This window comes from Cetorhinus maximus, chromosome 2 (genome assembly GCF_964194155.1).
Source record: "Cetorhinus maximus chromosome 2, sCetMax3.hap1.1, whole genome shotgun sequence".
Taxonomy (NCBI): Eukaryota; Metazoa; Chordata; class Chondrichthyes; order Lamniformes; family Cetorhinidae; genus Cetorhinus; species Cetorhinus maximus.
This window is the reverse complement of record NC_135880.1, coordinates 18,334,866-18,340,105: the sequence shown is the minus strand read 5'-3', so window position 1 is coordinate 18,340,105 and position 5,240 is coordinate 18,334,866. Positions and strand designations below refer to the sequence as shown.

The 5,240-nt window shown below is 43.7% G+C and overlaps 1 non-coding gene across 1 annotated transcript; it reads left to right on the top strand.

The window, feature by feature from the left end:
• The first annotated feature begins 3,238 nt into the window (after positions 1-3,238).
• LOC144671943 (U6 spliceosomal RNA) lies at positions 3,239-3,345 on the top strand. Its single transcript, XR_013574044.1, has one exon. It is a non-coding gene; the product is annotated as a U6 spliceosomal RNA (small nuclear RNA).
• Positions 3,346-5,240: the final 1,895 nt, after the last annotated feature.

Here is a 5,240-nt window from a genome sequence, read left to right as displayed (position 1 = left end):
AATCCCAGTATTTAAGAAAAGAGGGACAAAGAAAATGGGGAACTACAGATCTGTTAACCTGACACCAGTAGTAGGGAAAATGCTACAATAAAGGATGTGAAAACAGGGCACTTAGAAAATAATGGTAGGGTTGGGCAGAGTCAATATGGATTTATGAAAGGGAAATCATGTTTAACAAACCTATTGGAGTTTTTTGAAGGTGTAACTAGCAGAATAGATAAGGGGGAACCAGTCGATGTGGTATATTTAGATTTTCAGAAAGCTTTTGATAAGGTCCACACAAGAGGTTAGTAAACAAAATTAGAGCACACGGGATTGGGGGCAACAAACTGGCATGGATTGAAAACTGGTTAACAGACAGAAAACAGACAGTAGGAATAAGTAGGTTATTTTTCAGATTGGCAGCTCTTGTTAGTTGGATACCGCAAGGATCAGCGCTTGGGCCCCGGCTATTCACAATCTATATTAATCATTTGAATGTGGGGATTAAATGTAATATTTCCAAGTTTGCAGACAACACAAAATTAGATGGAATTGTGAGTTGTGAGGAGGATGTAAAGATGCTTCAAGGGGATTTGGAGATGCTGAGCAAGTGGCAAAAATTTGGCAGATAGGATACAATGTGGAGAAATGTGAGGTTATCCACCTTGATAAGAAAAACAGAAATACAGATCATTTCTTCAATGGTGAGAGGCTGGGAAGCATTGAACTTGGGTGTCCTTGTTCATGAGTCACTGAAAGCTAAAATGCAGGTACAGCAAGCAATTAAAAAGGCAAATGGTATGTTGGCCTATATTGTAAGAGAATTTGAGTATAAGGAGTAAAGATGTCTTACTGCCATTAGATAGAGCCATGGTGAGGCCACACCTGGAGTATTGTGCGCAGTTTTGGTCTCCTTACCTAAGGAAAGGTAAACTTGCCATAGAAGGAGTGCAACAAAGGTTCACCAAACTAATTCCTGGGGTGGAGGGATTGTCTAGTTCTAAATTTCTAACTTTCTCAGCCTTCAGCAAGTGGTCAGACTCTGCTACAGGAGAAGGAGCTAGTTATTTGATGAGTGTCCACTAGGTGACTAAGGTTTATTCTATTCCCAAGGTTCAAAATAGTCCAGTAACTGATGGTTAAGATTAATAAGTTATATAAAAACAAAAGTAAAATATATAATTAAATAAAACAACTAAATAGTTAATTAGAACACATTAGGGATGCCAGGACAGATGATGTGTCACAGCTGCAGCATGTGGCAGCCGCTGGACGCCAGTTTGATCCAAGGCAAACACGTCTGCAGTAAGTGTTTGAAGTTTGAGCAGCTTCAGCTCAGAGCATATGAGCTGGAGACTGAACTACAGACACTGCGACACATCAGGGTGGGGGAACGTTACCTGGGTTCTTTGTACCAGAAGGCAGCCACACCTCTTAGGTCATGGCCTTTGATTTGGTCAGTGGTCAGGGACAGGAGGATGCGAGTTAGGCAGGTAAGGGGACTCAGAGGGCAGGAGTGCAGGTGCCTCAGCCTTTAAAATTGCCCAAAAGGTTTGAGGATATTTTCAGCTTGTTTGGATGAGAGTGGGGACTGCAGGGTGAATGTGCTAACTGGTCATGGCACCATGGTACAGGAAGCCATTCAAGTGGGGGAAGCAAAAAGGAGTCTAGTGGTAGTAGTGGACAGTATAGTCAGAGGGATTGACACCGTTCTCTGTAGCAAAGAGCATGAGTCCATATGGTTGTGTTGCCTGCCCAGTGCCAGGGTGTGGGACATCTGCTCGGGGCTGGAGAGGAACTTGCAGTGGGAGGGGGAGGACCCAGTCATCATGGTCCATGTAGGTACCAACGACACGGGCAGGACAAAAGCAGGTTCTGCATAGTCAGTATGGGGACCTAGGCACCAAATTAAGAAGCAGAACCTCAAAGGTCATAATCTCTGGATTATTACCTGAGCCACATGCAAATTGACAAAGGTCAAATCAGATTAGGGAAATGAATGTGTGGCTCAAAGGCTGGCGTGGGAGAAATGGGTTTTGATTCATGGCACACTGGCACCAGTACTGGGGAAAGTAGGATTTATACCATTGGGACGGTCTACACCTGAACCGTGCTGGGGCCAGTGTTCTTGCGAGCTGCACAACTAGGGAAACAGAGAAGGTTTTAAATTAAATGGAGGGGGCAAGGGATCAAATTTAGGAAGGTGTAGTAAATCAAAGAGCAGAGACAAGGCAAATGAAAAAGGTATCATTACAGGAAATGGAAAAACAGACCGTGACAGGAAGGGATAGAGAGTACAAATTTAACAGTAAATCAACAGATGAAACTAAAGGTTATAAAAAGAGTAAAAGGATAAAACTAAAAGTTCTGTATCTGAAAGCATGTAGCATTTAAAACAAAACTGATTGAACTGAGAGTGCACATAGAAATAAATAATTACCATTTGATAGCCATTACGGAGACATGGCTGCAGGACGATATGGTTTGGGACCTGAATATTGATGGGTACAGGCAATTTAGGAAGAACAGGGAGTGAGATAAAGGTGGAGGGGTGGCTCTGTTAGCTAATGCTGGTTATTTTTTATTCATTCACGGGATGTGGGCTTCGCTGGCTGGGCCAGCATTTATTGCCCATCCGTAGTTGCCCTTGAGGAGGTGGTGGTGAGCTGCCTTCATGAACCGCTGCAGTCCATGTGGTGCAGGTACACCCACAGTGCTGTTAGGAAGGGAGTTGCAGGATTTTGACCCAGCGACAGTGAAGGAACAGCAATATTTTTCCAAGTCAGGATGGTGAGTGACTTGGAGGGGAACTTCCAGGTGGTGGTGCTCCAATCTATCTGATGCCATTGCCATGAAGCTATTAATGCATATAATATTATTGGAAAATATTTTTCTGTTAAAATAGAGGTTTAGTCTGTGGGTGTGTCTTAATTGGATTAAAGCCAGCTAGTCAGGGTGCTTTGATGTGGACTAACGTCGATATGTAAGAGAGATAGCGTGCATTTGCATTTTTTGAATAGAGCATTCAAGAAGTAGGGTGAAAATGGACACCTTTCTAGCAGCTACCAAGCAATATGTTTATATTACTAATAAAACTGATACTATGAAAGGGGTTTTATTGTTACAGAGGTTCAGTTCAGAGGTTGGTAATACAATGAAATTAACATTCAATGGGCAGTGGTGGGTATAACAAGACAACCGTTTTGGGTGTGCAGAGCAGAGGCAATGTAAGATCAAAACCTGTAAGCCGACCATTGTGCTCGCTTCGGCAGCACATACACTAAAATTGGAACGATACAGAGAAGATTAGCATGGCCCCTGCGCAAGGATGACACGCAAATTCGTGAAGCGTTCCGTATTTTTGATTTTCATTGTGCCTGCAAGGAAACAAAGTGAAAAGAACCTCATTTTGAATTCATAAGGTGAAGATGCTTTGCCTGGTGTTTGGTTAGGTTTATGGGTTGCTATTGCCTTAATAGAGATTAGTTTGGGAATTTGTTAAAAGTTATGATAGTAGTAATTTATAGCCAGGTATATATAATTTAACCTGTGTGAATGAATAAAATGTTTCATTTAGTTTAATGTAAAACCTCAAGAACTGGTGGTCTGATTCCTGAATTTAGATTTGCACCTCAAACATATCACTTAAAATTGTAGGTTATGGCAGTTGTTTAAAGTTTCCCCCTGGGATTTTTAAATAACTCCACTTTACCAACTGCATCGGTCATAAAACCATTGTCCTTCTAGATGATAGTGGTTGTGGGTTTGGAAGGTGCAGTCTAAGGAGCCTTGGTGAACTCCTGCAGTGCATCTTGTAGATGGTACACACTGTTGCTATTGTGCGTTGGTGGTGGAGGGAGTGAATGTTTGTGGATGTGGTGCCAATTAAGCGGGCTGCTTTGTCCTGGACAGTGTCAACTTTCTTGAGTGTTGTGGGAGCTGCATTCATCCAGGCAAGTGGGGACTTTTCCATCACACTCCTGACTTGTGCCTTGTAGACGATGGGCAGGCTTTGGGGAGTCAAGAGGTGAGTTACTCATCGCAGGATTCAAAGAACAAAGAACAAAGAAAAGTACAGCACAGGAACAAGCCCTTCAGCCCTCCAAGCCTGCGCCGATCATATTGCCCGTCAACTAAAACATTTTGCACTTCCAGGGTCCGTATCCCTCTATTCCCATCCTATTCATGTATTTGTCAAGCTGCCTCTTAAACACCACTGTCGTACCCGCTTCCACCACCTCCTCTGGCAGCGAATTCCAGACACTCACTACCCTCTGCGTAAAAAACTTGCCCCGCACATCTCCTCTATAGTTTTCTCCTCTCACCTTAAATCTATGTCCCCTAGTAATTGACTCTTCCACCCTGGGAAAAAGCTTCTGACTATCTACTCTGTCCATGCCACTCATAATTTTGTAAACTTCTATCAAGTCGCCCCTCAATCTCTGTTGCTCTAGTGAGAACAATCCGAGTTTCTCCAACCTCTCCTCATAGCTAATAACCTCCAGACCAGGCAGCATCCTGGTAAACCTCCTCCTCCTTCCTAGCCTCTGATCTGCTCTTGTAGCCACAGTACTTATATCGCTAGTCCAGTTCAGTTTCTGGTCAAAGGTAACCCCTAGGATGTTGATAGTGGGAGATTCAGTGATGGTAATGCCATTGAATGTCAAGGGGCGATGGTTAGATTCTTTTTTGTTGGAGATGGTCATTGCCTAGCACTTGTGTGGCATGAATGTTACTTGCCGCTTGTCAGCCCAGACCTGGATATTGTCCAGGTTTTGCTGCATTTGGACATGGACAGCTTCAGTATCTGAGGAGTCGCAAATGGTGCTGAACATTGTGCAATCATCAGCGAACATCCTCATTGCTGACCTTATGATGGAAGGAAGGTCATTGATGAAGCAGCTGAAGATGGTTGGACCTAGGACACTACCCTGAGGAACTGATGCAGTGATGTCCTGGAACTGAGATGACTGACCTCCAACAACCACAACCATCTTCGTTTGTGCTAGGTATGACTCCAACCAGTGAAGAGTTTTCCCCGTGATTCCCATTGAATCCAGCTTTGCTTGGGTTCCTTGATGCCACACTCAGTCAAATGCGGCCATGTTGTCAAGGGCAGTCACTCCCACCTCACCTCACCTCTGAAATTCAGCTCTTTCGTCCATGTTTGAACCAAGGCTGTAATGAGGTCAGGAGCCAAGCATTAGCACAATAGAGAGGGATGACCTGAGTTCAGGAAACCAGGATGTGGAAACGGT